Below are 19,454 nucleotides of genomic sequence, written 5' to 3' on the forward strand. Positions count from 1 at the left end.
AGAGGACACTTGCTCTGAATCAGAAGTGCTCATCCAAACCAGGGCAGAGCTACAGGGACCCTGTAATTCACTGGAAATGTGCTGTTGCAAAAGCATGTGAACACATTTCATCTGTCACGAAAGACAGGCCAGGGTAATGTTCCCACACAGCTGCACCCTGGGAGATACTGTTCAAAGAGAAAGCAAATGTGGAAACAACTTAGAAATGAAGCTGTTGCAGCTCTCTTGACTCACCCTTCCTCATTCCAGTCCTGGACATTCACACTTCAGTCTCATGTCTAGAAATTAATCTCAGCAATTTGTGTAATCAAACCTCACTGTCAACTGTATCCGAATGCAGAAAAAAGATGCCAGAAACTCTCAGAATCTCAGAAACTGGATGCAACACTGCAGATTCTTACACCATCTCATATTATTGAGTCTGAATTTTGTGTGTTCAGACACCCAAAGCTGTGTTTTCAACATGTGAGGACAGAGTGAATGCCAAGCATAGTGGAGCTAATAGGTAGTTTATTTTGAGATAACAGTTTTTGGGGTGAATCTGACAATGCCTGGGGCGTCATTTATTATCTCTATCTGTTTTAGATAGTTTTGCTCATCTCAGTCTTGCAGAAATTATTCTGAAGGGAGTCCTAAGAAGCTGCTATCTAAATTCACTCACTGTAACAATGTTGAAATATCTTCTTTTTTTTTCTTTTTTCCATTTTTTTAGCAAATATTTTTAATTGGAGACCTGGGAGGTAACAAAAGTGCACTGTGTGATGCTGTTGATATTTTGGCTGGAGCCCTGTGTCCGGATATGGCTGTATTGGAGAGCATCCAAAGGAGAGCTAGGACAAGAGCATTGTATAACCTCAATGACAAGAGCCATAATCTCGTGAACAGGCTGAAGGTTGTTCAGATTAGATAGGACAAGACTCAGGTATGGACACAATAACAGTTTGTCCCTTGAAAAAGGACTGACATGGATGTTCACAGCGACAGCTGGCTGAAGTCACACAGTCTGAAGCAAAAATAAATATGCTGGCAATTATGGAAAATATGTAATTATAACATTTAGAAGCACAAAATTAGGCTACCAGGGTGGCTGCAAAGTTTCCTTCAGCAGAGGTTTTTAAGAACAGGCTATACAATTGCTGACATGGAGGAGAGGCTTTGATTCTGCTTCCATGTGGGTTTGTGACAGTGCGGTGATGGGTAGAATTTTTGCTGATCTCTTCTCATTACCTGTGCATCTATACACATCAATTTGTGCAATGAATTAATTCAAAGAGATCCAGAGATGTGCAAGAGCACAGATCTGTGTTCTCAGTGCTGTGCTTGGACTGACCAGGGCAATGATTGTTCCCCTGTGCTTGGCACTGGTGAAACATTAAAAATCTTGTGTTCTGTTTGGGGTCCTTCATGACAGGAAGGCCACTGAGGTGCTGGAGTGTGTCCAGAGAAGGAAAACAGAGATGGAGAAGGGTCTGGAGCACAAGTATGGTGAGGAGCAGCTGAGGGAGCTGAGGGAGCTCAGCCTGGAGAAAAGGAGGCTCAGGGGGGACCTTCTCACCCTCTACAACTCCCTGACAGGAAGGTGAAACCTGGTGGAGGTCGGGCTCTGCTCCCGAGTAACACACAACAGGACAAGAGGAAATGGCCTCAAATTGCTCCAGGGGAGGTTTAGATTGGACATTTAGAAAAAGTTATTCAAGGAAGGGGTGGTCAAGCAGTGGAGCAGGCTGCCCGGGGCAGTGTTGAAGTCAGCATCCCTGGACGTATTTAAAAGATGTGCCCATGCGGACTTGAGGGACATGTTCTAGTGGTGGATTAGCAGTGTTGGCTTAATGGTTGGACTCATGACCTGAAGTTCTTTTCCAATCTGTTATTCTACCTTATCCAGGTTTAGGCATTCCTTTCTTGACCTTTGCAGCACAATATTCTCACAGGTTTAAGCAGAGAGGAGGTAAACTGTACCTACAGCCTTATCAAGGGTTTCCCCAAAACAATATTTCCAGAGGAGGGCTATGATTCACACCTTTTTCTACATCAGCTCCCACCAGCTCACATTTTCCATCCTTGTTTGTGCCGTATTTATCTTTCCTTTTGAGCTATGATTATGACTTTAGATTCCTCTATTCCTCTGTCAGCCTTCCCGTGAATTGTTGATGACCTTTTTACATAGCCAAATAATCTACATGGAAAATGAAAATAATTTAGACCCAGCTATCTGAGGATCAGGCTCAAATCATACCACAACCATGCAGGACTTCCTGCAAGGAGAGAACAACTCTCTAGGACTCATGTTTGCAGGGCACAGAAGCTGAAATAGCAACCATTTACTGTATGACTGGGAGCACGGAGAACACTGCCCAGCTGAATGTCCAAATTATCACATTCTCCGGGCATTTCTAATACTCTTAGAGCAGCCAAAAGAAGTTTCTGTGAGCATTTTTAACACATTCTGGACAGTGCCAGCCAGCCCTGCAATGTTTTCATAGCCCTTCTGGCACAGTTCACAGCTGGACTTACTGCTTGTCACTGGAGAACAGCAATCTGCCAGATCAGTGAGGGCATTCTTGCATGAATAAGCATCAACTGCCACAGTCACCGGCTGAGCATTATCTCAGGGAAGGGGGAAGGTGAGAAACAGCTTGGCACATTTGGAGAGGCCTGAACACTGCCCTGGTTGCTGACCAGTGTACAGCTGACCCCTCTGGGAAGATACCACACCAAGGCTGGACCTTTGGCCAGCCTCTCCCATGGGGCCGGGTGACAATACATCTGCACTTACAGCCACATCACTGTGTTAGGACAGAAAGGGCATCTTTGGCAGGGTGGTGATGTCCGCAGAATTCTTGGGGATGGTCCTGCGCACAGCCAGGAGCTGGGCTCAATGATCCTTGTGAGTCCCTTCCAACTCAGCTTCTACTGTGATTCTGGGATAGCTCATGGCTTTTGTGGCCTTGGCAGTGTAGCATGATACAGACACCTGGGTTCTACCAGAACCAGAAATAACATGCTGTTGGCATTCTGTATAATCCCTTGCAGCAGGGCTGCCTCTATAGACATTCTCTCAGGCCTGGGGCTCCTTACTTGGGTTCCTTTGCTCAGGTAACCTCTGTTCACTCAGAGGGACCTGGCCTATTCCACCTTATCCTTCTGTCTGACTCACCAGCTCTGTCTCTTACAGGCAGACATATTTGTAAGCTTTCTTATCCTGCCTGTCATGTCTTTTTTCTAGAATCTTTCTGACAACATTTCTCATTTGATGTTAGACTTAAGAAAAAGAAGATTTCCTGGTTCTGGATTCATCTCAAGCACAATATCCAGCTCCTAAGCTCCCCAATACAAGACAGACACACTGAAGTGAGCCCAGCAAAGGGCCATGAAGGTGATTAAGAAGTTGGACCATCTGTCATACCAGGAGAGGCTGAGAGAGCTGCTTAGCCTGGAAAAGGAAAGGCACAGGGGGATCTTGTCAATGTCTAAAAATCATGGGATCTAAAGATACACCCACCCTGGATTGGCTTCTCTGGTAAGGGGTTATAAATGCAGAAGTGGAAACAAGCAGTTCTGTTTTAGAGTTATGCTTCCCCATGCAGCCATCCCACATAAAAGTATTTTTTTTCCTGTTGACTGTAACCTTTCTACATGCTGTGTCTGGGAAAGCTGCCCCTCTTGTACCAAAATGGAGATGAATACACCTTTGGCATCATGAGGAAGAAGAAAACAAATAACCTTGCAGGCACAACATATCTTCAACCAGCAGTTCTTTGTGAGGTGGGTATTAGTCCACAGCCTCAGTTCTTGGCCCTCTCCTCTGGCTGTGAGACATGTCCTGGGTCACTGAGGCCAAGAGCTCCCTGTGTGGTCAGGCAGACATATTCTGCTGTAAAGCCTCATTGTAAAAGCCCTCAACTCTGTGCTTTTTACTCCTTTGTCCACACTGAGAGACCATTCTCCCCCCTTTCTAATGGGCTCTGTTAGCTTAATGTCCTGAACAGATTTGCCCTTGGTTGGATCCAAGGATTGTCTAGCCCAGTTGGTTCTTATCCAACAAGGACTATAGCGGAGGCCCCTGGGAAGAGTTTTACAAAAATGAAGTAAGTTTGCAGCAGCTCATCTTCAGAATGTTATTTTCACTTCTGGCTATCAGAGCTACAGGGATTTCTGGAGGCAAAGGCAGGTCATTGGTGTTTAACAGTTCTAATGGCCTATTAAAATCAATGAAGTAAATTACAGGAAAATCTATGAGAGTGTGCAGAATACATAATTTGCAGGAGCAAGGAGGTCTGAATTCCTTTGCTTGCTTTGAATCTAACACTCATTAGGGTCAAGTTTGATCCTTAATTGTCAAACTAGATAGCACAAATTTTTCCATGGCCTCTTACCCCATATGTCACTTTTACATTCCCCATCAGTTGTTAAGGATGAAGAGTCCTATGTCATTTAGCACAGCAGCCCTCCTGCCTCTTTGGTACCTGCTCTATATCTTTCCACTTTGGCTGGATTTTTTTTTGTGTAACATAGTTAAGCTAAGTCGCCCCGATGCCAGAATTTTCCTGTGGCTTGAACAACTCTGCCTCCCTTAGGTATTTTGGATGAGGCCTATGGTGCTGTGAGATCTGTGGAGGTGAAGGATGCCTGGAGAGAGGAACCAGGAGCTGCTACAGGTTAGAAGGTGTAAAGGGGGAGATCTGCTGCTGGCACAGGCACAGTTTGGCGCAGTTTGGCTCTATGGCTGCCCAGTAGCCTGTAGCAGCTGAACCTTGGTTACCATTTGCAAACAACTATGGAATGTTTTCCCAGAGTCTTGAGCTCTGGGGCTAAAGCCTTGTTTTCAGTGCCTATCCAGTTTGTTATTCCTCAGCCACAACAGAAGAGCTTTCCTTTCTCTGCATAAAGCATGACCTTTGGGTAGTGCGTAATAAGTTGGATGATCAGACAATGTTTGTTTCAGACAGAAAACATACAATGCCTTTAAGAAACACACACCCAGGCACAACAATATTTCATGGGAGAGTTGGCTGAAAGGGAAAGGGGGGACAAGGGAAGTTGCACTGACCTTAGATAACACATCTGAATGAGAACAAAAATAAAATAAACAGAAATTAATCAAGGACACAAAACTGAACTGCTTGGTGATAAGGATTCAAACAGGCAATAAACAAGCTGTGCATGCTTTCTTTGTGATATTTGTGGAGCTGTGTTATTCCAGCTCTGTGCCTAGCATAGTGCAGGGGGCTGAGTTTGATGGGATGCTCAAGGATCTCTCAGACATGAGCAGAGGTTTTGTTTTCTTCGGGAATAGAGGGGTAATTCTTATTTTTGTTGGTTTTGTGCAAATAGATGTCATGGCACTCATAAGTAGAGGTATGAATGTCCCCCATGCCACATGGCATGTTAATATGCCAGACTGAAAACAGTGATAGCTGCAACCAAAGTGAAATGGCATTTAAATCAGCACTTTACTGGAAAAAGAAAGCCCTGCCTAATTCTTGCCTTCTTCCTGGCAGTTCTTTCTCACCTCTGCTTGGGTTTTTCTCTACTCCTGCTAAGTCCTCCTCCATGACCTTCATGTTGGACTTTTGTAGAGAAGGAACAAAGAAAAAAAGAAAAAAAATTCTAGCCAATTAATTCCACACTCCTATTTCAGCCCTTTGTTGCAGCTGGGTACCGCATGTTTGGAAAGGCTGTGGAAAAGCACACACTAGTTCATCTCTGATGACTGGGATGGTAGAAGGGATGTACCCATGAACCTTGTCTTCTCCTTGCGCTTTTTGGAGCATCTGCAGTGGGGTGCAGGCCTAATTCACAGTGAGAAGTAACACCACAAGATATTTGAAGCTCAGCACTGTGGGAGTACTGGGGAAGGAGGAACTTGCCACGTACTCCCATATCAATGTAGTGACGAGTGAGGTCTCACAATATCCGTTGCACTGGAATTTCCATGGGCTGCAATGAGTTTTGGATTGGGTCCCTGAGTCAGGCCAGACATGGGTTACTTCTATAGACTAAAGTACTAGAAAGTCTGATGACTGCATGCTTCCTGCTCATTTCATTTTATTAACCTCTTGATTTTTTTCCTGTTATTACTGCAGCTGGCTGTGTAGGAAGCTCCTGTAAGTTGTGTAGGTGTCAGCCTTTTGGAGTTTGTACAATCGCGCTCTGGACAGAAGGTGTTTCCTGTCTGAGGGCCTGGCTTGTCACACCTAGCAACAAAAAGATGGAAGTACAGAATAGTACCCACCTTTTGCACATAGAATCATATAAATGGAAGGAAATCCCTCAAACCAGTGAAGGCAGGTCTCTGTTGTCCATATCTCTTAATTGTCTTCTCTTATTATGAAGCCTGAGAGAAAAATATAATTGTTTCTATTTTGTTCCTCTGATTTAATTTGCAGCCTTACTATTTTTGTACTGATCTGTCTTTCAGAGCACAGGAGAACTCAGAAAGGCAAAAAAATGCTACTATTTAACTTCTTGGAAGGCTGCACCTGTCTATAATATTTTCAAATTTTTCTCAGTCTGAAGATAAGCACGTCTAAAGTCTATTATTCATTAAAGTCTTCTGAACACTAGTAAAACAAACAAGTCACATATGTGTTGATGATACTGTGGCTTGATCTCATACCTGATGCCAAGGATAAAGATGCTTCTCTTCAGACTGAGACCAGGGATGATCCAGGCTTGTGAACCCCTGTGAACCCCTGTGGTGCTTGTTGGGTTTACATGGCATAAAACCACAGCATTGCAAAGACAAGTTAAACCTGATGGCAGGTTTGACCATGAGATACAGCACCAAGGAATGGCATTTCTCCAGCCACAGGGTGCCTTTGGAGAGCCTAAACAAGCACCTGACATGAGATTTAGGGCCTGAGTAGATGAGCTGCTGAGGTCTCTTTCTGCCTTTCTTTAGGAGGCCTAGTCCATAGTTACCATGTTCCATGTCTCAGACAGTGCTAATGCCAAGATTCACAGGAATCCTTCAAAGAACATCATGGGCCAGGGGTTGTTCCCAGTCAGCAGGACAGCCTGGGCTCCTTGTTTAGGGAGAAAAGGAGAGTTCAGGCCTGTGGAGGAGAGCCATGCCCTGATGATGGCCTCTGGGTTAACACGCCCTGCCCTGCTGCTGTGACACTGTTTCTCCTAATTCTAGCATGGCCTAAAATAAAATGCTCATTTCAAGAACAGGAAGGTTCTCCAGTTCTCTTCCAGCTCCCCCATCCCCCAGCTCAATGGGATGAAGTTGGTGCTGAACTTCGGTTGCATCTCCCACAAGAAATTTTCTGAGGCCTTTGTGCTTCTCTCTGCTGACTCTACAGGCAATCTAGGCCTTGCTTCAGTAGGAACGTCCTCTGCTTCAACATCCTCAAAAGCACCTGGACTTACATTAGGGACAAAGAAAGCTTCCATTAACTGCTGTCAGATTGAAAGTTTAGTACTATGATGCTGGAGCAGTGCTGGAAGAACCATTGCAAGGCTGTTCAGAAACAAGGCGTTCAGGAAAAGAGCAGGCAGCTTTTAAAGCAGATTTTCAACAGCAACATAGAACACCTCCCCTAAAAGGACAGGCTGAGAGATCTGGGGCTGTTCAGCCTCGAGAAGAGAAGGCTCCAGGGACGTCTTTGAGCTCCTTCCAGTACCTAAAGGGCCTACAAAAGGGCTGCAGTGACAGAACAAGGTGGGGATGGCTTTAAACTAAGAGAGGACAGGTTTAGATTAATTATTAGGAAGAAACTCTTCCCTGTGAGTGTGATGAGGCACTGGCACAGGTTGCCTAGAGAAACTGTGTCTGCCCAATCCCTGGAAGTGTCCAAGGCCAGGCTGGATGGGGCTTGGAGCAACCTAGGTTGCTAGTGGAAGGTGTCACTGCCCATGGAAAGGGCTGGAATGAGATGAGCTTTAACATCCTTTCCAACTCAAAGCATTCTGTGAGTCTATGATTTTACATGCAGTGTGTCCTAACTGCAATAAGGGACAGTGTTTATGAACAGCAGTTGAACCTTTTAAGCCACAGACTTGAAACAGGATGGATAACAGGAGGAAGGAAGGAAGGAAGGAAGTGCCATCAGTCCTGTTTAATTGCCACAGACACTTGAAGCATGCACAGGCTCATCCGGGACCTCAGGCCTAGGGTTAGGCAACCCAAATTTTAGGGACAATGTGTGGGAATTTAAAGAATTTCTCTCTCAAAAAGGCACAGTGAAACAATTTCAGGAGCAAGGGGCATTCTGTGAGTAGCCTGTCATAAGGCACGTAGGGACGTCTTTGGAATGAAGATGGCTTTCACACACTCAGTTTAATGGTCACGGAGGGCCAAGCCTGTGCTCACAGGATTGAGCCAAAGCAGGAACTCTAGTAGAGCTTTTCCTCTGAGCATGAACAATTGGGGGAAGCTCTGTCGTTTTGAGGAATTTCCGAAGACAGTAAATTACATACTCGATCACAGCTCTATTATGTTTTGAGGGAAGGCATTTGGAAATTAATATTTCATATTAAGTTTTAAATAGGGCATGCATACAGCTCTGCTGCTCACAAGCACCCTCAAACCTGGCTGCCATAGCATTCTCCATGCTGGTGAGGTGAGTTTAAGCAGACCCTGAGTTGGCAGCAGCCAACCTTGTAAGCAGGCTCTGGCTATCGGTGTGCCTCAGTTCTCTGCTGCCAAACAAAGATGATATTTGCTATCTCTGCTTCACAAGGTGCTTAGAGAGACCCTGGGACAGGAAAAACCCAGCAGTGACTGCACTATGATCTGATAAAGCAAAACATGTGGAAGTACCTAGAAGGCAAATGAGATGTGGCTCCCTTTTCATCCAGAATGAAGGAATTCAATGCCAGGCAAAAGATATTAGATGACCTTTGAGGTCTTCCTGAAACAAGTATTACTTTGTGTAAATCAGCCAAGGGAGATGACACAAGGGAATTCAAAGGTTCTTTTCCTGAGCTGGGAACAACTTCTGTTTATTCAAAAGTGCCCCATTGGAAGGTGTCTGAAGGGTGGGCTAGATATCCTGTTGTTGTGGACTAAACAGGAACCTCCTCTGCCAGAATCCTGGTCTGTCTAAACACCCACACAGGCACTCGTTTACTGCCCATCTGTCAGAGGGATGGAGGAGAGAATAAGATGAGAAAAAGTACAAAAACTAGTGGATTGAGATAAATATAGGTTAATAGGAAAGAAAGAGGAAAGAAAAAGAAAACTGATGTGAAGGCAATCCTTCACTACGTCCCACAAGCAGATGTATATCCAGAAAATGTCCAAGCAATGGCAGGTTTGGAAGACAACCTTGACTTCCACCACTACTTTTTTGTTGCTGAACATGATGTTATATGGTTTGAAACATCCTTTTTGTGAATTCAAGTCAGCTTTCCCTGTTGTAATCCCTCCCAGCCCTCATGCCACTCACTACAGAGTCAGTGGGAAGAAAGGGAAAGCCTTGGTGCTCTGCAAGCACTGCTCAGCCATAGCCAAAACATTGGTATGGTGTCAACATTGTTTCAGCCACAAATCCAAGCAAAGCACCTTATGAGGAAAGTCCCATCACACCCATCTTGTTTGGATTGCTCAGATGGGAATTATGATGGAGAGGGGAGGGTTTTGGGGCAGAATTCATTGCAGGCTTCAACAGGAATAAACTGAAGTTTGTAGAAAAGATATAAAGTGTGTGTAGACATGGTGGATTAAGGCTACAACATCCATGTCATGTCATGGGATGGCTGTGAAAGGGAAACTTCTTCCAGCCACCATCAACAGCAGATAAGCACTTGGAATAGGCTGCAAATGTAGCCAAAAACTCCTTAACAAAGTCCACTGGTGCAACATTAAAACATGCAAATATAGCAGTGTAATTACTAGACAATCTGCTACAGTGAATTATCTGCTCTGCAGGTGCTAATATTTTCTAAAAAAAACCCAGCTGAACAAACAAGGAATCAAAACATTTGTTCATCAGAGAGAAACAAGCCATTGCAAATATTTTGCTATCTCTTTCTCATTTTACCTGTTCCTGCACACCCACCTTGTGTATTCCACCTCATCCACATTCTTAATACAACCAGTTCAGGGCCACTATCACAGCCCCACAGTTCCTGCCCTCACCCAGTGCTGGCTCAGTGCTCTCAGGATGCTGCCCAGCATAGATAAGGGGTAGAGCTGCTGTTCCTTACCAGCAGGGCAGGTGCAGGATCAGATTAACCCATGGGTGGCAACTGCCCCCAGGCAGGCTGAGCCACATGCAGGATCATTTGAGAAATAAACTCTATATAAACATGCAATGGGGGTGGATCTGCTCATGAATGTCAATTGAACCCCTTTCGAAGATCACAGTCCTGAGAAACTCTTTCATGGAAAACTGGAAATGGTTTTCTGCAAGAAGTTTGGTTTTACTGTAGATTCATCCCATTTGATCTTGAAAATCCATGATTCTTGCTCAAGGCTGAGATTAATTCCAGCAGCAAACCATTTCAGTTTCAAGTGCAATAAAACCCCAGAATAATGGCATCTCTGTGGATGATGAAATTCACTTCCATGCTTATCTGCTGGGAAACTGTGAATCACAGCCCTGAGCAGTAGCAGCAGCAGGTAGATTTCTTGGTCAAGATGAATGGGTTAAAAAAAGGAACTCTAGTAAAGGCTGCACTGGTCTTTTGTGTTATAACAATGAGAGGAAGCTCTGCCTAGTTTGAGGAATTTCCCACGTCTCCAATTCAGATGCTGGAGAACTTCTTTATTAAGCCTGCCTAAGAGGTGTTAAAAAAATAAAAATAACCAAGATCAGGACAAAGATATCTTCCCAGTGCCTACGCATGTTCTCTGTGTTTGCTTTTCAAACCTGGATCACCAGAGGCAAACTCAGATGAATTTAGGGAAGTTAAATAGTGACAGATGCCAAATAGTCACAGCAGGTTCCTGCAGAGCTGGCTGACCCATCACTGGGTTAAGTTTCACTGCTACCCAGGTGCTAAAGATTCGCCTCTAAATTTATTTAAATGTCACTTCATTCTGCAATGTTGCCAGCCATCACTGGACAATGATGAAATAGATGAGGAATGTTTTGGGTGAGAAGAAAATCTATGGGTTGCAAAATACCATTTTCATCATGCAACAGCAAGTGATAGAAGCAGAAGAAATGGAGCCTCAGGCTTTCAAATTCACAACATCCTTTGCTTTGCTATTTCCTTTCTTGTCACAAGCCCATTGCCTCATAAAACTGCCACTGAAAGTGTGAGTTACAGCATTCAAACAAAAACACCTTTCTCCCCCAAATCCAAAAGCTCCTCATGCACATAGGTGAGCATTGCTTTCCCATGACAGGGAGAGAGAAATGAGGTTGTACAGGGTCACATCACAGCACTGGTTTTTTTCTGAATCATGATCATTTAAGCAAAGTGTATACTTCTGCACCAGAGATGTTTGGAAATGGAGCAGAATTTTTGGGGATATAGACATCAACAGAGGTGAAAGGATCAGAAAGCCTCTCTGTAACCCCTCTGACACTGAACACTGGCAGCAGCACTCCAGCACAACACCATAAAATTTTCTTTCATTTAAGAAGCAGAAAACACAGATAGAAAAGAATGGAAACAAGATAAATGTGATGCTCAAAGACAGTATACAGCAGTTCCTCAGCCTGTGGCTCTGAGTGCTCCAAGTCCCTCTCCCCTATCAGCAAGTTTCACCTAACATGAAACTGAAGGGAGATTGCTCTTAGAAGAAACAAACCCGTTCTATACAGCTAACAAAATACAGTGCTTGCATCTGCACTGCAAATTCCAGCCACTGCAAGTACAAAGCAAAGTGGAAAAAAAAGAAAAAAATGTTCTAAATGCTATTGCAGTTGACTTTTTTTCTCTGAAACTCTGCAGCACAACTTAGGAGGTAATAAAGCAATGAGGATTAGCACAGTGCTTCCGTGCACGTCCCTCTTTACCTCTGCAGCCCCATGCTTAAACTAAAGCAATCATAACCTCTATTGGCATTCACTAGCCAAGTGAACAGGCTGTAGCACTTTGTGAGAAGCTTGAATTGCTTAATTCATACCCTGAACAGCCAAAACCATCCTACAGAAAACTGCCAAGTAATCGCCACAAAATGAAACTTGTGACGATTGCAGTCCCCCTGGCAAAAGCCTGCAGCAGGCTTACTGGTGATGCAAAGCTTGCACTACACTGTCAGAATCTGTCAGAATCAAATTCCTTCAAGCCACCCTTGCCCTCTCCAAAGCATAAAAGCAATGCCACATTTCACACACAGCATCCATACCTGCAGGGCAACAAGTGCTGGTCCCCTCCGAGTCTTTTCCAAACTTGTCCTCTTGCGCTGGGATGGAAACTTCCCATCCAAGTGTCACCTCCTGCCTCAGCCTTTGCCCTTTGTTTTCCCAGGATCTGGAGACACACCTGCTTTTCCCTGTGTGCTGTTGCTTCTTGGGCTTGGGGTTTGTTCTTTTGTCTTGCTTTTCTTTTCGGAACAAATTAAACAGCCCGTGAGCAATCCTCAGTGAGCAGAAAAAAACCCTTTTGGCTTGTGGTGATTTAATCAAGCAAACCTCGTGACCTTCCTTTCCTGTGATCAGTGGGAACTGATCCCTTCTCCACCAGTGTAGGGTGGAGTTACAGCTAAAAAGCACAAGCTTGAAAGCTGGAAGGGCAGGACAGGTCTTCCTCCTCCGTTTGTTGTGTCAGAGAACATGGTGATTCCTGCTGCTTTGAAACACAGAGGTGACCTCTGGCCAGGAAGGAACCTGGAAATATTTTCTAAGCGATTTCCTGCTGTTGGGGGGAAAGTGGATGTAAGGGACGCTTGGGCGGGGGTGCTAACAGAGCTTCTGGGGAGTGTGGTTTCAAGGTGAGCAGAACACTTTTTTGGTCATCAGGGATGTGAAAGTAAAAGAAATTACTTTTTTTTTTTTAACCCAGGGTAAGCTGTTCTGAGAGCCTCGGTTTTCACTATACTGAATAATCTGGAGCCTACAGGCACTCCTCAGACTTTCAACTATGGTGCCTTTCATTCCCCAAGGTGCTGAGGTACTCTGCAAAGAAATAATGGAGAGCTATTCCACATGGAGCTTGTGTTCAGCAACACCCCAGCAATGCAGCTGTGCAAGGGCTCCTTGTCAAGGTGCAGAAGAAATCTGGGCAGACTCATGCATCCAGAAGAACAACTTTTCCTGGAATAGCCCATAAACTGCACTGTGCATGTCCTTTTGCCTCCAGCTGGGGCTCTCAGAGTGGATTTTTCAAGCATTAGCCAAATGACTGCACCCCTGGAAGGCGGGGAAGGTGCCCCACAGCTCAGACCCTGGTTATTCTGATAAATGAAGGATACTGTAATGGCTTCCTTAGAATCACAGAATCATAAAAGGGTTTTGGTTGGACAAGACCTCTAAGATCATGGAGTCCAACCATTAATGCTGCATTGCCAAGCCCAGTGCTAAACCATGTCCCTAAGCACCACATCCAGGTCCTTTAAGTTCCTCCACCACTTCCCTGGACACCGTGTTCCTTGCTGTTGTCTCTCCTGGCTTTGCACCATCTCTGCTGTTCTTGCAAGGTAACTGCAGTCCCATGAGCCAACATCGACCCATCAGATGGCCCATGGCATCTCTCATCTCTGATGAGAGGTATCAGATTCTACCTCTTGACTGTACAAGTAGCTGAGAACAGCTTGCCCTTCTGTGTTTCAGGGTCTGACTGGGGTATGCATGGATCATATTTCTGAGGATGTCTTAAGATGGAAAATTGCATCTGGGACTCCAGATTCTGCATATAATAGCACCCTTCTTTCTGCACACAGCAAGAATTTAATTTAGCAACCTGAAATCTCCACTCAGGATCACTTTTAAGTTACTCTACCTGATCCAGTTCATACTGCAAAAGCAAGAACAAACATTTGGACATTTCACTGTTGAATACACCTCACCCACATGCTCACTGACATATACTTTTTCTATCAACAGAAAAGGAGAAAAAGAGATAGGGGGGAGCTTGGGCAACACACCCCATCTTTATGTGCTTTGGATTAATGGTGTGACCCATATTTCCTTCTATTTAACAACAACCTCAGTATCTGCAGCATTGCACTACCTATATCCAATAGAAATCATGATTGCCATGGGTCACTAGAAGGAAGATAAAGCTAGTATTTTCCCTCATCACAAGCTTGTCCTGTCATCAAGGAACGTCATGGCTAGCAACACTCTAATGTGCATGTGGACAATAAAGGGATATTTCAATTGTCCTCATGATCCTGGCAGATGGCAAAGAATTAAACTTTGCTCATATTGGGGAGAGCAAAGCTTAATTCTTTATTTCTGGCTCATTTTGCTGTAGTGTACTGAGAAGGAAGGAAGTAATGAAATGTCTCATTATACATCTGACTTGAGGAATATATTTAGAACTGACTCTAGTGCTGAAGGCTGCATGGTCTCCAAAAGCAGCAACATGCCCTGCACTGTCTCCCTGCAGCCAGTGGTCAACTGAAACTATTTATGTCCATAAACAAGATCTCTGAAGATGACTTTTTTTCCCTGAAGCACCAGGAATTCATTGCAGTGACAGAACAACCAATTTGGGTACTCAGAGTACTTTGGTTGTACGCTACCATCACTCAGCTTTATGGGTTTCTTTTAGGTTGAGGTGATTTGGGTTTATAATGAGGATTTTTAGGCTAATTATCACACTTGTATGAATTTCATTATAGCAGGATGATCACTACAGTAATGTGTAATGTAACCGTCTAGTTGTGAATGGCCAAAAAGATAAATGGATATTTAATCTTCTGGGGGGAGGGGGGGGGAAGCACAGACAAAGAAAATGTGGGAAACTGAAGCTGAGAACTTAATTGAAAAGCAAACGTCCATATTTTTCATAATCCCATCAATCAATCTTACATGTAAACCTCAATGTGATTCGCTAATACCTGACATATTTGTGTAACAACTGCTGCTTTCCTTCATTTTTCTTCATTATTTGGCTTAGATAGAGATACAGCTACCTGACATCTTCAATAAAGGACCTACTCTTTCAGCCTTTAGACTTACTGAGGTCTTTTATTATTAAATTAGGGCTCTGTCTGCCTCAGTGGACTGTGGTTTTAACAACATGTTTTGTCTGAGGTTATGTAAAGCTTCATCTGCTAAAAGCAGTTATTGACAATAGGCAGCCAAGAGCCTTCATAGCTGATAGGAAATCCCATTGCAGAGACCCAGGCCAAAGCAGGGATTTGTGGAGAATGATGGAGAACTCGTTGAGCTTCTGTGAAAGCCAATCAAGGAAGTGGAAAACGCCTGTTACTGGTAGCCTTTGTGCTCGTGCGATTGTTGGATTTCCCTAGCAGAATACATGCGGTAATTCCTCCAGGGATTTCTGAGTCCCTTCCCACAAAGCACAACCCACCCATCCCTTTCTGAAACTTCAAGCAGCTTCCTCTGGGTTAGCTGGGCCCTGTTTAGAATGGATGGGTGCAGGCAATGGCCTATTTTCCCATCGTTTCATCTGACAATGGACAATGAAGAAAATGCTTTTTTAATGGTACACTACCAAGCAGAAATGATCATCACCCTAGAGGCTTGGGTGTGGAGAGCTCTGCAAAGCTGTGTCCTACATAACATGGGGCTTCAAGACTCCATACAATGCAGTGTTCTGTGGAATTCCCACTTATTATTGTAATTATTTGCTCATAAAAGTAATTAATGGAATTACTAGTAACAACAGAGAGAAACCAGCTGTAAGGAGGCTACCTTTGTGTTGAAGGTGTACAGATCCAGAGCTCCAAGAGGATGGGATGAGTTTTAGCTGAAGATACACAGATGGGACAGGATGTGTTCACAAGGCGTGATCCTGGTCCTGACACGTCAAAGGGACAATGCTCAGGCTAGACACGTGTGCAAGACCAGACACCAGCAGAAGGAGATGGAAGAAAGTTGTTGTCACCAGGAGATGTCACAAGTGAGAGGGACAGAACCCATGGAGATGGAGGGAAGAAGCTATCTCCTAGTGCTAGAGTCCAGCAGAACCTGCAGAACTTAAGCAGGGAATCTCTTGAAGTGTTAAGCTCCAGTAGTGCACAGACTTTGGCATGGGAGCACATCACACACACGAATAACTCAGCTGGGACTGCTTTCAGGGCCAAGACTTTTCTTTTGAAGTCTGATGGATATATGGCATGTAGCATCCCATGGACTTTCTGCTCTCAGTCCACCATTCTAACACCTGCATTTTTAGTGGCACATAGTCCAATATAGTGGAAAAGTTCATGTGTTCAACTGTGATTTAAGAAAACGTTGTTCCTCTCCTGGGGCAAGGGGTGGGAGGGTGTAGGGAGAGAGTTCCAGGAACTCTTCTTCTCCTCTTGTCCCCATGACAGGCATAAAAGTGGGGAGATAGATTATGTGTATACTGCCTTTCCTTATGTTCTCATGTCCTTTCACTCAGTACTCAATTTACTTAGTATTGATTTATTTACAGGAGAGGAAGTCTTGCATAGATAAGTGTTGGGAAAATAAACTTGTCTAGGAAGATGTGTCTTTAAAATCCTTGCTCTGACAGCAAACGTCATCTATGAGATTAAGGTACAATCTTGGGAAGATCTGCAAAGCATTTTCCAAGCTTAGAAGGTGAAGAAGAGGGGATTTGCCATCTGTGAGAGACTCCAAGCTGAAAGAACATGGGCTATGAAATGATGCCTGATTCCCGTCACATTGACTGAAGTGCACGTCAGGGCATTGTGTATATATTTAGATATGCATATCCTTTCCAGTGAGAAGAGACCTTTTGACCCAGTCAGAACATCTTTGTGGATCATGCTGGTAAAGAGCATTCTGGTCATACAGCTGATTTCCAGTCACCCCTCTGCCCCAAATGTCCACCACACCAAATGTCCATGGAGGTGAAATCTCTCCATGGGAGCTTTGGAGTCACACAGATGACTAGAGGTAATTGAGCACAAAGAAAGGCAAATTCAGAAAGGATTTATTGATTCCAGCTTGCAGTGTTGGTATGTTTAAATAAATAAATACATATATACATATATATATATAGTCCATGGATTCATCAAGGCAATTACTCTTTCACAAAGAAAATGTCTAGGCAAAGCACACTTCCGGCTATACAGAAACCTTGTATTTGGTCCAATTCCACATGAAAGGCACTTTATTTTGTGTGAGCCTGATCTTTTTTCTCCTTTGCAGACATGAATGAGACATCACATGTTCCTTCTGAGGCATAGGTCCAGCACCCATACCTATCTTTTTTATTATATCAAATTATTCTTTACTGTCTTTCCTTGCTCTGGGATGAGAAGCACTCTTTCTTGCTGTCAAAAAGAAGACAACAATGCCACAAATATCCCTTGGCCACACATCCTTGGCACTTGTAAGAGACAACCCCATGTGTATTGGGAGAAGAAAACTGATTTTAGCTTTGTGTATTGTGACATTTCTTAATTTCTTCTATAACTCTTTCAGGCTGATCTCACAGTTTCTCTGAAGGACAAAGTGTGGTGAATGAGTGTTTTCAGGTCTCTTAAAGAATCACCACCAAAGGTATTGGCAAAAGCAGATTTAATAAAAAAGTGATAGTGCAACAAAGTTTGTTGGCAAGATTCATGTCCTACTTAATTGGATGGTTAAAGCACATAGAGAAAAAGCAAACTAGAACCAAAAATCAGTCAATCTAAACCTGAAATTCATCCAAAAATTATCTACATGCAGGCTGATGGAGAATCTGTGTGGGGAAAAAGGGTAAGGATAGAAAGGACTAAGAATGATCTTCCCGGTGAGTCACAAGGTTCAGAGTAGATCCCCTTTCTAAACTAAGCCCCAGACTTGACCAACAGTTTAGGCCTAAAAGGTTTAACAGCACTTACATTTAACAGCACCTAGTCTATAGCTTAATTTAAACAATTTAACAAAACATTCATATAGAATTTCATACAGACACAACAGTAACTCACAGGCCTGATCTACTTACAAATCTGAAGTGCTTCAACATCTAAGAGAGAAACATTCATAGTGTGTTTGCATATTCACACTCACATATTCACACTCACAACATTCAAAGTGTGTTTGCATATTCACACTCACAAGTGGACACACCTGAAGGAAGGTGTGCAAGGTACATACCTGCAAAAATTTCCTGAATTCAGGGAAGTACTGATGCCAGACACCTTTGCACTTTTTCAACAGGTGAAGAGGTTGAGTCTCAAGAAGTGGGGATCTCAGATCAGGATCTGCCACTGTCCCCCAGCTGTGGTCCCCCAGGTATTTCCAACACGGGAATCGTGTGGCTCAGAGAGGCCCCACTCAGAGGGAGGTGCTGGTCTCAGCCCACTGGAGTCCTGGAGAGTTCAGAGGGTCTCACTTTGGACCCCTGTTCAGACAGTCACAACAGAGCTGGTTTGGTCACAGTAGTTTTCCATCTTGGCCGCAGTTCAGGTCGGTACCTTTCTTTGAAAGTTCAAAACCAAAATTGTTCCACCTGGGCGGTTATTCAGGGAAGAAAAGTAAGTTCCCAAGGCTGTTAAAACCCAGGGAGCTCCTTAGCAAGCACAAATTCCTGGGAGCAGACAGTGTTTCAGATAAGCTCAGAGGAGCTCAGCCCAGCGGCTGTTAGGCAAGGCCAAGTTTTCATGAGCATTTCTGAGACCATGGTGAACCCCAAAAGGGAGTGGGGGATGCACCACCACACAGACACTTTGCCATTTCTTGTAATCTCAAAGTTAATAAATACCTACATGTTTCTTCTCAGGGCCAGGCTAAAGAACAAACACCTAAAATACAAATATGTTTTATTTGGCTGCTTAGCAGCTGGAAAAGCTGTAGAAATAATCAAACACAGTGAAGTGGTTGCCAACTACATGGTGAAGGCAATTGTCGGGCCATATATAGCCAGACAGAGCCAGGCAGGAGTCATGGGAGTTGAGTGATGGTGTTAGGGGGATGGAAAGTACAGAAATGAGTTGGAGGTACCATTGGGAGGTAAGGGATAGGTCTGTTGGAAATGCAGGAGAGAATTGGGAACAGAGACTTAGAGAGGACACAAAAGGACTAGAGCAGAGTCTACGGAAGGTGAGGGGGCTTGACTGTTGCTATGGGGAATATAGGGAATTTGCTGGGACTCCAAGGTCTTGCCGTAGAAGGTGTTGGATAGAAAGCTGGGGGAAAATTCCTTACTTCTGTGTTTCACAAAACAACTTTTTCAAGTTCTATGTAAAGCATGTGGGAGATTGCTGAAGAGTTCCAAATGCTCCTGCACCCTAAGGAGTCCAGAGGGAGATGGCCAGGCCAGTAACCAGAATATGGGGCACAGCAATGAGCCTGGAGCCAGAGCAGCAGATAAAGGCATCCTGGCTCCACTGGAAGGGCATTTAAGCAGATTTTGATCTGCATACTAGAGATGAAGAGGCAGTTCACCTGAATTCCCATCTTCTAACAGATTTCCTTGTTTGCTTATAGCTCTACGAA

General features: G+C 44.1%; 1 protein-coding gene across 1 annotated transcript in view; it reads right to left on the bottom strand.

The window, feature by feature from the left end:
- The window catches only part of ADGRF5 (adhesion G protein-coupled receptor F5), a 40,964-nt gene extending 28,513 nt beyond the window's left edge, over positions 1-12,451 (bottom strand). Inside the window, exon 1 of the mRNA XM_054279694.1 lies at positions 12,254-12,451. The gene's annotated coding sequence lies outside the window, so the exon portion shown is untranslated. The remainder of the gene's footprint in view (positions 1-12,253) is intronic.
- Positions 12,452-19,454: the final 7,003 nt, after the last annotated feature.

The sequence above is a fragment of the Melozone crissalis genome, unplaced genomic scaffold (genome assembly GCF_028551555.1).
Source record: "Melozone crissalis strain CALT ecotype California unplaced genomic scaffold, PUWL_Pcris_2 ptg000027l_1, whole genome shotgun sequence".
Lineage (NCBI taxonomy): Eukaryota > Metazoa > Chordata > Aves > Passeriformes > Passerellidae > Melozone > Melozone crissalis.